Genomic DNA, 17391 nt, shown 5'->3' with positions numbered 1-17391 from the left:
TGCAAAATGAGCCAGAGTAGAATGTTGAACAGTGTACAAATTCAGTTCCATGTGGCCTGTAAACAGAGACAGACCTCACAGGAACTTAGAATGGTGGCTCCAGGCCTTGGGGGAATGTCAGATTGGGAAATCACAGAGGATCTAAGGCTTCGGTAAAGGAGGAGGAGTAAGCTGCAGGGACCAGTTGTATGACATCACACCTGTAATCAGCAATGTTGCAATGTGTGCCTGCAAACTTACTGGAAGGGAGCTCTCACACTAGATGCCATTCTCCAATAATAAAAAGGAATAAAGGTCTGGTAATGGCAACAAGGGTGCATATGCCGAGCATAAGGAAGTAGCTTGTGGGAATGCGGAAGAAAGGAAGGCTGGCTGGCATCCAGAGTTCCATGTAAAGTCTTCTATCTGTAATTCTGAAGTAGGAGACTTAGCTTGACGATGCAGTCATATTTTCCCAATAGTTGAGGATGAGTTATTCCCCTCACATTCATCAGTTACTCTATTTCTCTAATGTCTTTAAAGAATTTTCTTCTTCACACTGGAGTTACCATTCTCTCTGATGCCAGACTATGTCTCACTTTGTGCTGCTGAGCTGTCAAACAGAAGATGTCTAGATGGAAACAGTATTCAGGGGATTTCTCACTGGCATAGAGAGTGATGGGAATTTTATTATGCCCATTTGCCAATTAGAGTACAGTGAAGCATAATGACTAATTGAAAATGAGAGTTGCAAAGTACCTCTCAGTGCAGAAAAAAAACATGTTGTTTCAGACTCAGAGAAAACCTTCTATTTTTCCCACAAATATGAAATATTTATTACCTATTAATTTTCTTAGATTTCTTTTATAATGCTGCCCACTGGGTAGGAGCCTGCCATAGACTTCAAAACAAGTTGACCCTTGGCTACTTCATGAATCATGTAGTAATGATACAGCAGTTGAGCTACTAGAACAAAAGCAATTAGACACTTGGAGAGAGTAGAGGAAATGTCTTAATGATAAATACAAATACCGAAGCCGGGATTAGTTGACTGCTGAAGATTTACAGAGAAGACAAGGCAGCCAGCAATAAGAGCAATTGTTCTCCACTTGCCTCTGTTAGCTAACTGTGCTGTGGATGAGATGTTGAAGTGAAAATATTAACAGCTAACCATTTGGGCGTTTGAATTTAATGCTGCCCTACATAAACACTAGGCTTCACTATTTTATTTTAAAGATATTGACTTTAGTCTTTAAATTTTTTCATATAAATGCAGATATATAAGCATAAAGTTTACACATGCACAAACATGCATATACATGTGTATATACATATGTGTACATATGTGTCTACATTCAAACACTGGAAGTGGCTTCAATGTAGTTAATAAGCAGGACACTTATTAACAGCTTTGACTGTTGTTTGTGAAAAAAGTAGCTGAGATAATTATTATGGTGATCACTTATAAACTGCATAAAAATCCAAGAGATGAAAGAAAAAAGATACTGTTACTTCTTTTACACAGGGATATAGTCAAGGTATAAACAGGTTGGTTCGGGTGATGGAAATTTGTGTCATTGTCTTTCTAGTTTCTTGTTGACTTGTCCTATCTAGGTTTTCAAAGGAGTTCCTTGATTTAGTTAACATTGGCAAAGTTTAAAAGGTCATACTGATACGGCAGGGTTCTCATTTCTGCTTAAACTTTCAGGTATGAAATGCGATTCCACCCCACAGTGTTTCAGATGGACACATTTTCTACACATTTCATCCCTCTTCAGTGTATTTAAAATTATTAAACATAATTATAATTATGTGGTTGTCCTGAGGTATTATTATGGCTAACAGGATCACGGGTTTGGCTGTTGCTGCTGTACTTTTTGTTTTGTTTACATTTTAGTGGTCATAAGATTTCTTCTCAGGTAGGATTTATCCAACCCCCACTCCTCTTGACTTCCAGGGCAGAGAAAGAAACTGAATATTTGGCAGATTTTCATCCATTTACTCACTTAATTCAGAAAACTAAATCTAGTCCTGTAAGATCTCACAATCTCTAAACTAGATTTTGTTGTGCTCAATTGTAGTCTCAGCATTCAGGAAACTGAGGTAGGTGATACGGAGTTGAAGGCCAGCCTTAGGTATATGAGGACCTATCTCAAAAAGAAACTTCAGTTTCTCTCTTTAGGGAACTCCTTAACCAAAGTTTGGGAGTGAGGAGAGTGAGGAGGGAGCTGACTTGCTCTGAGTCTTGGGATCAAAGTTGTGGTTAAAAAAAAAAAACATGCTGAGTAAATGAAGACAGGAAATAGTAAAAAAAATGTAATATTTATATTTTACAATGGAAAAGGGATGTTGGAATTTAAGCTTACACGCACACACTATTTTAAACTCACAGATATTTTCTTAGATGCCAGGGCTATAAAATGCTTTGAAATCTCTACCCTGTCACATGACTGAACTGGCTTGGAGGTACTTCTTGTGACAATGCCTCTCTCTTTTTGATCTTTTACAGGAGTGTATCATTATACCCTCTGCTTTTCAATAACTGGTGTTAGTATTTAAATCAGTAAATGAGGACTTATTTGTCTTGGGAGGAAAGATCACAGTTGTTGAATCTAAATCTCATGACTAAATTGATAAATGATGTAAATCAGCAGAATTTTTTTACACTTTTTAAATTATATATTTAAATTAGAAACAAGCTTGCTTCCCATGTCAGTCCCAGCTCCCTTTCCCTCCCCTCCACGCCCACTCCCTCCTCCCCTCCTCCAGCCCCCACCCAATCCCTACTCCATTCCTCAGGGAGGGTAATGCCCTCTATGGGAAGAGTCTGTTATTTCATTCCGGGGAGGGCCCAGGTCCTCCCCAAAGTGTCCAAATTGAAAAAGCATCCCTCATTGTGGGATGGGTCCCCAAAGACCATTTGTGTGCCAGGGATAAATACTGATCTATTACCCAAAAACCCCATAGATTTCCTGAGTCTCCTCACTGACACCCACATTCAGCGGGTCTGGATCACTACCATGCTGGCCTCTCAGCCATCAGGGTGAGGTCCAAGATCTCCCCCTTGTTCAGGTCAGCTGTTTTTCTTGGATTCACCAGTCCAGTATTGACCCTTTTGCTCATCACTCCTCCCTCTCTGTCACTGGGTTCCAGGAGTTCAGTTCAGTGTTTACCTGTGGGTGTCTGCCTCTGCTTCCTTCTGTCACTGGATGGAGGTTCTAGGATGGTATGTAAGATAGTTGTCACAATCATTATCAGGGAAGTGCATTTAAAGTAGTCTCTCCACTACTGCTTAGTTTGCCAGTTGGTGTCTTCCTTGTACATCTCTAGAGTTCTCATTAGGACCAGATCTCCTTTCAAACCTAGAATGGCTCCCTCTATTATGGTATCTCCCATCCCGCTCTCCTCTATTCTTCCCCTAATACAACTTTCCTGCTCCCTCATGCCCTCCTTTTCCTTCCTCTTGTCTCACTCTCTTTCCTGGCTCCCTGTCCCCTCCCTCACCCTGTGCTCCCAATTTGCTCAGGAGATTTTTGCCTCATTCCACCTTCTCTGGGGACCATGTATATCGCTTTAGGGTCCTTCCTGTTTCCCTGCCTCTCTGGCAGTGGCATTGTAGACTGGCACTCCCATGACTCATGTCTAAAATCCATATGTGAGTGAGTACGTACCATGTTTGCCTTTTTATGACTGGGTTACCTCACTCAGGGTGGTTTCTTCTAGTGTCATCCATTTGCCTGAAAATTTTAAGATTCCATTGTTTTTTTTTCTATCAGCAGAGATTTGTAAGAGGCCCAGGGCTTTTACTGTGGAATCCTTTAAACAAACAAAATTACCCCAGCAGGACTCCAGACTTTCCTTCAATTATTAACAAGCATTTGCATATTTGCAGGCAATAGATATGAACATTGGGATATAGTAGGTTGGATGATATATTTAGGCATAAGTGGATATATATGTAAAATGGTTTCTGACATTCTGGCTCTAATGCAGGATGAAGAGTCCACTCAGCTACTAGCATATCATTAAGAAGAGGGGATTTTTGTCATCCCATTTACTCTACCTACTGACAGAGTCCAGGCTAAACTAATACTGAATATTTTACATTTGAGATAGATTCTTTTTTTATGAATTCAGCCATTGAAAATGGATTTTAAAGGGTAGGACTTGGGAATGCTTCCCTAAGGTTAGGCAATACTGTGATCTATGTAAATACCACCTTTCTGTGTAATAGAACATAAAGTTCCACATTTCTCTGATGTCTGCTAGAAAATGTCACTATGAGTGATTGATATTTTAGCTATGAGACTGTGAAAGAAAGGCAAATAGTACCTTTATAAGCACCTTTTAGGGGTACATAAAGCTGAATTTGATATACCATGCAATTCAGATATCGCTTATGAGTGAACATAGACACGGCCATTTCAAGCCCATCATACCAATGTGTGGTTTCCACGGCTGGGAGACTGAAGGGTGTGCAAGGTTCACAGAGTTGATGTAGTAATAGTAAAAACTCAGCTTTATTTTTGAGATTCCATATCAGCTTTTGTCATGCGCAAGTCTTCACTGGAATTGTGCAATACTTATTCTTTTACACTCGTTCATTTTTGAGGATCCTAGCTTTAAAAAATATCATGTTTCTATAGCTATGCTTTGTTTTCTCCTTTAGTATTAGATTTGCTCTCAGATGCATTTAAAACAGGTCAAGTATTGAGTAGATCACACATTAGGACATGCTGGTTGGACTACTTGTCCTTCAGCTATACTTGAGCCAAATTTAGTTTTGGAATTTCTCATAAAATGTTGTTATTCTCAATTCATCCATGACACCATAATCACTTTCCTCAGTGACACATTAACATAAACACAATAAAGAAGCTTTTCCTTACAACCTGGATCATGACTTACCAATCAGAGTCTATGCGGATGTTATTTTTGTTCTTTTTACAATGGAGCTCACACTCTCCTTCCTGATGTTCTCTTGCCTGCTTCTAGGTTTGTGCTTCTTAAGAGTGAAGATAATTGAATTGAGGAGAAAATTAAGAGCCTTGGAGTTGGGAAAGTTGAAAATAAAAAATGAGGTATTAAAGACCAGAAATACGAAAGGCTTGGTACTAACTGGCTAAGTAATAGAGGACAGCAGAGTGAGACACAAAGAATCCTAGTGTTGAGGGTTTGGGTGTAGAATCTTTGTCTCTTACTCAGTGTGAACTTGATGTGGAATAATACAAGACTGAATCTTAGCAAGTTAGATACAAAACAGGACACAGACTCTGCTTCCATTACGGCAAAGCTAGCACAATCTGTAGTTTTGTCATATTAATAACAATAACAAAATGAAATAAATATTTACTACATTTCTTAACCCTCACGTCAAATATGTGATATATTCTTATTATTTTCTTCAAATGGCATTGAAGAAAAAAGAGACATAGAGATTTAAGAAATTCACTCCAAAAGGCACAAGTATGAAGCAATGTATTCCAAGTCAGTCTTTGGCTTTAGACTGATTAACCTTAAGTCCTTAAGAGATAAGTAGAGTGAAGTAGTGAAGGATTCTAGGGTCCAGATAAATCAGAGAACTGCAGGCAACTAATGAAACACACACACACACACACACACACACACACACACACACACACACACACCTATGTACATGCAAAAACAATCAGTGAAAAGTGAGGTCATGAATTTGAAAGAGAGTAAGCAGAAGTACCTGGAAGGGCTTGAAGGGAGGTGTTTTGACATTATAGCTATGAAACTGTCAAAGAAAAGGTCAACGTCACCTTTATAAGCACAATATATTTTAAGGGTATATAAAGTTGAATATAACACACCATGCACCTCAGATATTGTTTATGGATGGTCATGGACATGGTCATTTTGTGTACATCATACCTGTGTGTGGTTTCCAAGGTTGGGAGACTGGCAGGTGTGCCAGGTGTAATCCCCTCATCAAGATTTGGTAAGCTCATTGTGATGGTTAATCTTCAGTGTTGACTGTGCTTGGAATCATCTAGGATGCCTGTGAAAGTGTTTCTACAGAGGCTTAATGGAGAAGGGATGACACACCCTGAAAGTGGGCAGACAAAACCACAGGCTGGAATCCCAGTACAAAGTAGAAAAAGTTGGGAATTGTGTCAGCTGAGCATCAGCATTCTCACCTCTGTGCTCCTGAGCTGCTGAGATGACAAGCAGCTCACGCATCCCACCACACGCTTTCTCCAGCATGGTGGACTAGGCTGGGGGCATACAAACACTTCTTTTCCTGAGTTACTTTCTGGTAGAGATTTGGTCATAACAGAGAGAAAAGTAATACATACACTGACCGTAGTCTGGGACTTGCAGAATCATTGGTATTAAGTCTATGGATCCTAAATGTGGACTCCAAGTCTTCCCGAAAGTGTGACTTATACTATACATGAGGACATGGAATGATGACTGGATTCCAGGACTTTGTGTCTGGTTTGGATACCCTGGAAAGGTGCTGGACATAAAGATATTTCAAGTAGGGTAACCAACAAATCCCAGTTAGAACAACCTACATTTGCTTTTAGTGAGAAGGATGTTATGAAAGTGGGACAGGTTTGTCTAGTACCAAACACAAGTTTACTTGTATAGGTGTAGCGAGCCACCAGTGATGTTTGCAGCTATGGTGCTACAACACTTTACAACAATCTGAGGCTAAGGGCTAAGGATATAAATGAAGGCAAAGACAGTGGTTCATTCTTACAAGGAGAATGGCGTTTATTTCAACAAGGGTGGAGCCTTACAAACCAAAGTCAGGAAAAACACAAAGGTTAGAAGCCTATGTTCCCAGGGTCCTCGGCAAAGGGTGGGACAAAACCAGGAATTAGCATTTAGACAATAGGATGGACAGAAAACAGGAACTTGCATGCAGGCCTTACTGGGAGAAGGGGAGGAGAAGTGATTTGCTAAAAGCTCCTAGTCACAAGCAGGTCAACAGACCTCCATGGAGGAAGGGTGCAACACATAGGCATGGGGCTGGTCAGGAGAACAAACGTGATTTGTGGAGTGAGCAAAACTATTCTTAAATATAAGAGGCTCAATAAGTCAATCTTTTGTGACTGGTGAGCAAAAAACAAGCTATAGCAGATTTAAGCAAGTCCATTTGTGTTCAGGTTTATCAAAAAAAGTATGGGTTTGTGAATTTTGGGGAAGGAGTTACCTGACCGACTTTACACCTTTAATCTTAAAGTTCTTTGGGGGTATCTCCCCTACTCAGCCCTCAAAACTGAGCAGAATTCCATAGTGAATGAAGGAAAAGGAAGTAATATTGCAAGGCAAAAACGATATATTGAAGCAGTTCCAATAAATATCTATATACAGTTACTTTGTTCATCTGCTGCCCTTTGAAAATTGCCAGCACTGCGAAATCATTAAAGTTAATGTGCTCTGTATCCTTCCTTGTATTTGAAGAAAACTTTACCATAGCCACATTAAAATAGCAAAGAGGAAGAATGGGTATTTTTATTACTCACAAACACTAATGTTTTCTTCTACATCACTTAATTTAATAGAAGAATAATAATTTATCATGATTTTAGTTATTCTTGTTATCATACACAACTACAGTTTTCCTTAGTCCTAGACCGTCACAAACCTGCTCAATATACAACACACTACCATGCTAAGTGTTAACAATACTTCTCTCTTCTTCCTTGTAGGCCCATTTTATTGCTGACCCCTTCCCCTAACTGAGATGCACTTCTTGGATATGTAGGCATTTAAAAATACATATTTGCAAAAATTTCAAATATAAGATGTGGCATTTGTGTAGCTTGCTTCCAGTTTCCAGGAAACGCAAGTCTCCTGTGTGTCTATCTTGGAAATGTCATGGAATGGGTTTGGAGAGTTTCTCAGCTCTACACCCATAAATGGATGTGCTGGATCACAGTTCTTGGAGCAGTGAATTTCATGGGTGCTGTACTGCCACAATAGTCTTGAGAGTGACTCCAACTTTTCCTGTCATCAGCGGTGTGTGACCTTTCCCTTTACATACATTTACATCAGTAATGGGCACAATAAAAAAAAAAACCTAAAGTGGTGTCTCTCATTATTCACTCTGAATTTGTTGATTATTGGTGAGTTCGAGGTGTTCCTAATCTGCCCATTTTTCACTTTTGTATAATTTTTGTATAATTGGTTCCCATTCTAGTGTACACCTATCATTTCCCTGTTCTTTTGCTTTTCAAGATCTTTGGCTAAGATACAAATACCTTGGCAATTTCAAACACTACATCCTTCCACAAGAATGTAATTTTTATGTGACTTAGATATTAATTGTATAAGAGAAAGCTCTGATTTCAGTATGACTAAATTTACACTGTAGCTGAAGAGGACCTCCAAGTTCTGGTCCTTCTGACTCTAGCGACTGAATGCTAAGATTATAGGCAGTGTGTACCACTATGCTCAGATTATATGGTAATGGGATTGAACCCAGGTTCTGTGCATGCCAGGCATGCACAATGCCCAGTGAGCCACACCACAAGCCTCACTTTATGACTCTTAAGTACATTTTATTCTATTACTAGATTACAGATGTATTTCAAAACTTTAAATTTGTATCTTTAGTACAGTGTTTATCTTATTTTATAAAGCAAGGATATAGTTTATTTTGCTCCATATATCAAGTTTTTTTTTCTCAATGTAATCTACTGAATGTTGAATTGCTTTCCCTTTTGGCTAAATTTTTTATTACTTCTTTTACCATATATTAAATTGTATGCAGGAATAAATTGAGTCTTTATATCTATTGGCTAGCAATCCACAGATTCTACCAAATGCAGATTAAAAATGTTTATAAAAACTTTTATACTTAATATGTAAAGACATTTTTGTTGTCCTTATTGTTTGCTAACGACAATAAAAATAGGATAGTAACTGTTCCTTGGGCTTATGCATTGCATTAGTATTGTGTGAGTAATGTAGATATTGCTTAAAGTATAATCAAGGACACATGATTATAGAAATAGAGTAAGAACTGCTTTACCTAAGGATGTAACTGGCCCCAGGTTCTGATATATCTCACTCTGCCAATTTCCCAGTGACTCTTTGTGTGTGTGATGTCACACACACATACACACACACACACACACACACACACACACAGCACATGACCAAGTACATGCCCAATATGATTATTTTGTCCCTGAACCTTGTGCACATTGAGATATGTTATGAATGTAAAGTATACAATTAACATCCAATATCTAGTGGAAAATAATATTAAAGTACCTCTAATTTTTGCACTGATTATATAAGAATGTTAATATTTCAAATATATTAGGTTAACCTTATTTATTAAATTTAATTGTGCCCATTTCTTCAAAAGATTTTGTGTTTTTATTGAAATTACTTTTTAAACTGCCAAAAATTATTTTTTAGCTAGTAAAAATTTTATACTGTAGTTGGAATTTAATTTTACTGATTAGTACTATTGAAAAGTTTATTTATGAGATTTACATACATGCTGTTCCTTTCAAAGAATTCAATATTAATCTCCATCTAGCCACCATAAATCAAATCAGGTAATGTTTTTAGTGAATTTAGCTTTAACATCATTAAGTATTATTTATAAAATCTGGCTTCATGTTTTTAGGCGCTTGAGAGGCATCAGTTGTATAGCCATAAGGAAAATGGATATATTGGAGACCTGGGCAATGGAAGTGTGGAGGAGGAAGGGTCTAGGAAGTGTTAATGATTGCATATATGAGTTCAAAGCTGTGATAAGAGATATTGTAACATGTATTCTTCCCACCAGCCGCCTGGATCCTGTCGCCGCTTAGCCCTCGAATAACACACGAGACACTGTATTAATTATGAAGCTGTTGGCCGTTTTCTATGGTTTCTTAATGGCTATCTATGACTTAATTATTAACCCATAATTACTAGTATATATTTCTATAAGGACTTACCTTTCTGAGGACGTCATCCTGACCTGTTCTTTCTTCTCTGGGATCACATGGCGATGACTCTCTTCACTACATTTTACAGAATCCTCCTAGATCCTAGTCTTACCTATCTTGCTTCCCTATTGGCCAACAGTGCTTTATTCATCAACATATACATAGAAGGACTTCCCCCATCAAGATATGATACTGTTGGTTCATTAACTTGGCATCAACTATCTAAAGAATTCTGTTTCAACTTTAACATATTTGCTGATCAGCCTTCATTGTTTCCAGGAGTATTTGGATGCCAATGAACAACTAAAAGGTCTTCTAGTGAAGTGATCAGTGACTTGGGAATTTTTCTAACCTGCTTAGAGAAGCTTCTACAGATATGTTCTAGAAAGTTCTTCTCATTATTGAGTCTAACTCAGGAGGAATTTAAGGGCAACTGCATGGCTCAAAGCCAGAGAAAAAGTCAACTCATGACAGATAACCTTTCCCACAAAATATTTGTATTTATTTAAAGAAGCATATGAAACATGGAGTGGGCAAATGAAAAAGGGTCACAATGCTGATGCAAAAGAGCTAAGATACCCAACAGGGATGAAGATGGAAGAAATGGTTGAGAACAGTAGGTAGCAAAGTAGCATATTATAAATGAGGAATGAATAATTGCTTGTAGCCCCAGATTTGACTAGACAGGAAACCATTACTCCTCTACTGGGGAAAGAAGTTGATCTCACTCAGTGAAGTCCACAGGACAGAGGAACAAATAACAAATGGTAGCCAGCTATGAAGTTCTGGCCTCCATTCTTGGACTAGTCAACCAAGTTCCATTCTTTTTCCCCTGTAAGAGGTGTTAATTAACGTGTGCCATCTCAGCTCAATTCTACCCCAGTCTAAGAGTTTCATATGTCCTTCTTTCCAGATTTTGTTACTTGTAGATGTCACTTGGAATGTCCGTACATCTCCTGCACACAGCCACTAACTTCTCAAGAAATTGTTACGCAAGAACCTGTGGCCTTGCTAATGATACACTCAGAAGCATTTCTGTACTGAGAGTCTAACTTTCCTTCTTGGAAATTTAACTGAATTCAATTCAATCCTGACTGATTTCATCTTATAAATTGGAATCAACAAGCTTAAGAGACTGAGAGGATTCTGTACAATAATCAGGATAATTAGGATCCACTTCTAAGACAATTTTCTTCCCCCTTTTTGTTAAAGATTAAATTTTCACCCCCTTGGCTCTGTATTTCATGAAGGTGAGAGACAGTGAGTCATTTGTCAGCAAGTGAGGAAAGTAGAGCTATAAACAGGGGCCTTGATTTTCACACATATCTAATTTTGGGTAGTCTCTCCCTTTGTGAACTATCACGTAAGAATAATTTTTGGAACCAAAAGTTGATTTCTCTCCTTTTTACAATGTCTCTTTTCATTGACGTTTTATCCTACTGAAGTGCTACCGCTAAGTAAACATTGTGGACACATCATGTTCAACTCCAGTCTTCAGTTTACATTATGCTATTTTTTGAATTGTACATTCTTTGAAGTTTGAAAATATTTACACATATTTGATGCCTTGCTATATTCTTCATATTTTGGAAGGCTTATATTTTTTGGCAAATATTCTCGTTTTGTCAGAAAATATTTTAACCTGCTTTTGTATTTTGATTCACATAGTAAAAATATGTTATTGAAAATGTTGAGTAAGGATTGGAGAGATGGCTCTCCGGCAAAATGTTTGCTGCATATGCTTGGAGACTTGAGTTTGGATCCCCAGAACCAAGATTAAAAAAATCAAACCAAGAAGCTCATGCCTGTAGACTACTATTGTCTTCATGCTTATCCACTCACCTACACATGCCCATGAATACATGTGCTTCCATATATTATACAGAAAGAGAGAGAGAGAGAGAGAGAGAGAGAGAGAGAGAGAGAGAGAGAGAGAGAGAGACATACTGAGAAAAAAGAGACAGAGAAACAGGGAGGGCAGAAATAATATGGATATATAAGTTTAGATAAGATGACAAATCTTGATTGCCACCTTGATTGCATCTAAAATCAACTAGAACCCAAGCAGCTGGCTGGGTACTGCTATGGGGGATTTTCTCCGATTATTTGAGTCAGGACACCTACCCTAAATCTGACACAATATCTGGTGCCATCCTAGATAAAAGGACAGGGAAGAAAGATACCATACTTTTTGCTACATTTATTCTCTGACATTAGAATCAATATCTTTGTGACTCTTGTATGGCCCAATGACCAGCAGCTCTGTATTTTGTCTTTGTCATGGTAGTCTATAACAACAAGAGAAAATAACTAATACAGATGGGTAAATAGAGAAAAGGAAGAAAGGAGGGAGAGAGGAAATGGAAAGGAATAAAGAAAGCAAGCCAGCCACTGCTTGCAACCCCTTGGGTGGCTTTGGTTAAGAAGTGTTGGCTAGCTCAGAAGACTTGTTAAGAGGTACAGGTAGTTTTGATCATTTATCAGCAGCTTCACTCCTTGGGTATCATTCTGTCTTCCTCCACAGTGGCTGTTCATTCATTAGTGAAACTAAGAAAAATGTGATTTGGATAGAATTATCCCACTTTAATTTCACCCATCTTGTTATAACACAGAAAGAAAAAAATAAAATTCCAAATTTTACTAAAAAACTCCCCAAAATCCTGAGAATGTGATGCCACTTTGAAGACATAGAGAAAGGACAAGATATGGGGGATATTATATAAGTAGGGTGTGAAAAAGTATAGTGTCTTGTAGTTTCAGAGGTTTAATCCATTATCATCATGATAGGACATGGTGGCATGCAGGCAGACATGGTGCTGGGGAAGGAGCTGAGAGTTCTACATATTGATAGGCAGGCAGCAGAAGGAAAGACCATCTATCACACTGGGTATAGCTTGAATATATAAGACCTGAAATTCTACCTCCACAGTGACACATCTTCTCAAAAATGGTCACACCTACTTCAAGAAGTACATACTTTCTAATAGTGCCACTCCCTATGGGCCAAGTGTTCAAACATATGAATCTACAGGGGCCATTACTATTCAAAACACCACAGGAAGGGAGAAAGGATTCATGGGGCTTATACAGTGAGGGGGTTAGGATTCACGGGGCTTATACACTGAGTGGGATATAATTGAGAGGGCTTATACAGTGAGAGAGACAGGGTGCAGGAGGCTTATCCAGTTGGGGGGACAGGATGAAGAGGGTTTATACAATAGAGAGAGGGGTATGCAAGGGTAGTAAACAATGAAGAGGATAAACTAAGGGGAAGTAAGAATGAGGGGAGTTTATAAAATCAGGGAATTAGAGTGAGGTAGGCTAATGCAATAGGAGATAGTATGAAAGGTGCCTTATATAGGGAGGGAGTGGGACACAGTGGCGTCACAGTGAATTATTTATTAAGCTTCGCAACAACCTTTATTAGACATCTTTCCTTTCACACAAATTCTTCTGCGTCCTGTGAATCTATATGTCCTTCCAACCCCATTCCTTTACTGAAGGACATAACTACACTCATGTGCATGCGTGTGTGCGTATGTGCGCGTGTGTGTACGTGCGTTGTGTGTGTTGTGTGTGTGTATGTGTGTGTGTGTGTGTGTGTTGTTATAAAAGGGCTGGGAGGAGGAGGATAACTACTTGTAATTTAATGTTTGATTTTATCATGTGGAGATTGAACATTTTTCCTCACTAGTAATAAAAGTAAAAGTCAGAACTACAAAATTCTCGCCTTAGTGTTAGAGGTTTCAAAGACCACAGATTGTATGCCCCATTGGTTGTTTTCCCTTTTGTCCAATGGCTTACTTCTCCTTGGCGAAGGGGGATGCAGGAAGGAGAGGGAGAAATCCAGGCATTGTAGTGGTTCTGCAGAGGACACACCTGCCTTTTTGTTACAGGGCTGCAGAAATAATGTGAGACTAAGCCTCAACATCCTCCTTCAATCCCTAGCAGGCTGCTTCCTTCTGGACACATATTTAGCCAACCACCTAGTCAGGGGTTGCCCCAGTTTCCCCAGTCGAAGTGTGGAGTGTGTATCTCATCATACCTCAGCTGCTGCCCTTCATGTGATCTAGGATATGTGACAGACAGTTTCCCACCAAGCATTTTAAGCTATGTGCCACTCAATTTCTCTGTTCTTTAAATGGGCTCTCATAAGACAATTGATTGAATGGGCATGGAGCTGCTTTGAAAAACAGGAGACAGTTAGAATGTAGAGACTGCTGCAAACTCAAGAGCCAAGAAAGCATTATGGCTCTGTGTCCTTGGGGAAGACATCTTTTGTACTCAGGAAGGGCTATATTTGTCAGCCAGGCTGCTATATGAAAGACTAGGACAGATACAGCGAATCCTCACTGTGATGGTTATAAGTCCCAAACTACAATGTCAGCAGGGTGAGTGTTCTGACTTGAACATGGTGGCCGCCTTAGTCTTTAAGTTATTTCCCCACCTTATGTATGTATATTCAAATCTCCCTTTCTTACAAGGAGATAACATTTATATTGGATTAGGTGCCACTCATTCTCATTTTCCCTTCAAAGTCTCTTTAATGGGACTTCAAAACCCTTTAGTGAGAGGTCTTAAAGTTTAAGTCTTGCAGGAATTTTGGAGGGACACAATTAGCCTGTCTACCTTTCTCTTTTGATATATTATATTTTCCTCCAAACTTTTGCTCTAGCACTAATTCCTTTTATTTCGTTATTTTGTGAACAGTGATTCTGGTATCCAGATTTCTTTTGTCGTTTGTTTTTTTGTGTTTGGAGTTGAATGTTTTGGGCAAACAGAGTATTGTATTCAAGACACTGTTCTCTGAAGTTTGTTCATTGTCTTCTTCTCGGTTCACAAAAGAGTAAACATAGCTAGTGATTCACCTTAGGGGATAACCAGCTTGCAAAAAAGGAGAGGACATTTCTGTTGTATAGGATCTTCCTGAAAGCAGTAATTCATGACTAGTAATAGTGCAAACTATTCTCTGGTTGTGGCCTAAACCCAGTACTTTTCTGTGCCTTTTTAGATCAAAGATAAATAAGTAGGAACTGTAATTTTCACCGGTTTCAGTAAAAAATATGCAAGTGATGAGGGCACATAATTATTTCTTAGAAAACAGAGGGTAACAAGTACTTTCTAATTTGTTAGGATGACGAATGTAGACGAGATTTCACATGGCTTTTTAATTTTCCCTATGTATTTTCATAACTGATTTCTCAAGCATTTCACTTCTCTTAGCAGAAATTGCTCAAAATTTTAGCAGCTCTTCAAAATTGCCTCAATCTGCAAACTGACCAGGCTCTTCAATAGGTACTTAGAGAGCCCTGAACTGGGCTGGAATGGAACATAACCATAAGATGAGATCCATCAACAGCTGGAACAGAGAACTAGTCTTTCCTTAAGAATCGTCAGGACCCCTGACTGAGCCACATGCATTCCATGCCTGAATCCTGTTTTAGATGGCCTTTTAGTCATCTTTTTAAAACGTGATTTCTAAAATAGTTTTTGTATCTGTGGGTCTGTATACTCTGTGTATGGTGGTGCCCATTGAGGTCAGAAGAGGCACTGGGTCTGCTGGTGCTGTGTAGTGTCCCATGCCCGGGAAACCATAACAGCTGTGTTCTGCCTGGCTTATACATCTGGTCCTTGTTTGGAGGGAAACATTTAGAGTAAGAAATGGCAGGTAGAAAAACTATAGATGTTTAAAAAAGACAGAGACACAGGATGGAATCCAGAGAGAGCTCTAGTTAATACTGGGGAAAAAGCCTCAACTTTATTATACACAATCTTTATATACCCCAATCAAAAGTGGGGGAAGGCAAAGAGACTTTCTTGCCAAGATACAAAGAACAAGCAAGCATAATTACCTCTCAATACCCAAATATCATGTAACCATACCCTAAACCAAGTATCCTGTCATCAAGGCAAGACTGATAATAGCCACACTTTAGGCTAAATATCCTGTTGTTAAAGTAAGACGTCCATTAATTACTTCTTAGGCCAAATATCCCGTTGTCAAGTAAAGGTATCCATTAGTTTAGCCTCACCTCAGGTCAAACATTCTGCTGCTTGAAAGAGCAATAGTGGGTTTGAACTCTCTGACCTTAAGTCAAGATGAAGTGGAGCTATTTCTGTGGAACCAGACAAAGCTGTAGTTCCAAGTGTTTGTGAACTACCAATGTGGTCACTGGGACCTGAATTCAGGTCTTCAGGTAAGTACACTTAACCACTGAATCATCTTTCCAGTCTGTATTCAGCTCTCTTCAAAATGCAGCCTTCTGGTCAAGGTGGCAAGTTCCCCTCAGGCTCCTGCTCCTTACCACAGGCAACACTGGGCAATCACTTATACCCCAGGAGGTCAATCAAGGACAAATGCCCTAGACAGAGAACTTTTCACATAGAGCTTCTGTTAAATAGCAAAGTATCTATGTTGGCTAAGTATCATTGTTCAAGATTTGGAATGTGAAAATGAATGTCAGTGAATTACTTGTAGTTCTCAGACTAGAATTCAGGCATTTCAGAACCAAATCCAGGGAGGAATGTTTACGTGTATAGTGAGGATATAGTTACCTGATGAAATCTTGGGCTCAAGGCACCCTCTATCTCAAGCTTTTAGTTTTCTGTAAGTTCTTAATCAACGTCTGGGCACATTCATCGATTTCACATTGACTGAGGAATGGGAACCATAATGTTTTCTTCAACTGTGATTTAAATGTGTATTTAGACCTGATCAAGTAAGAGAGGAGGAATTGATAGATGGTAAACTTTCAGAAGAAGATGCAGAAACTTCGCCACTTTAAACCCAGGCAGTTTCACTAACAAATCTATCAAAGTCTACCTGGTTAGTGATGGAACTATTCCAAAATTAGAAACATAAAAAAATCATAAAGTATATTTGATGATGAGGAAACTCTTCATTCCTATTTAATTTGTAAGTAGACTTATGGACAGTGTTAATTATACTAAATATATTATTTTATCTAAAAATAAAATTTTAATTTCCTTCAATTATTTAACATTTACTTCTGTCATTTGGTTTACATGTATGGCCTATTCAAATTCCAAATAAACATCATAAATTTAACCTTTGATGTCTTGGAAGTAGAACATAAACATTACCATGCATAAAATCGTTCTGCCATTGTCATTGTATCCAGTGCCTGCTTTAAAACATGAAGCAAGAGGAGTCTCAGGGTCTGGGGATTTCATTGGACCAAAAAAGTCCCATATTTTTGTGGTTCAGGTACTGATTTTTTGAGATCATGGGTATGAGTCACTGTTTTGTTTCTGTACATTCATATGCCCCATTTACATAAATAAATGTGTAAATTATGTCTACTTGATTTTATGCCTGAAATAAATTTATCTTTTAAAAAGGAAATACATATGGCTCTGGAATCAGGATGACATTAACTTATTAGAACAATTTTAGAAGTAAAGAAGCCAGTGAACTGAGTGATTCAGATAACAAAGAACAAATAAAGAAGCCCATAAAACT

At 38.5% G+C, this 17391-nt stretch overlaps 1 long non-coding RNA gene across 1 annotated transcript in view; it reads left to right on the top strand.

Annotated features, from left to right (window-relative positions):
- Positions 1-17391, top strand: part of LOC121138960 — a 112462-nt gene that overhangs the window by 4745 nt on the left and 90326 nt on the right. The window lies entirely within an intron of this gene.

This window comes from Mesocricetus auratus, unplaced genomic scaffold, assembly GCF_017639785.1.
Source record: "Mesocricetus auratus isolate SY011 unplaced genomic scaffold, BCM_Maur_2.0 Super-Scaffold_6730, whole genome shotgun sequence".
Taxonomy (NCBI): Eukaryota; Metazoa; Chordata; class Mammalia; order Rodentia; family Cricetidae; genus Mesocricetus; species Mesocricetus auratus.
Note: the sequence above shows the minus strand (reverse complement) of the source record. Positions and strands in the feature narration are given on the sequence as shown.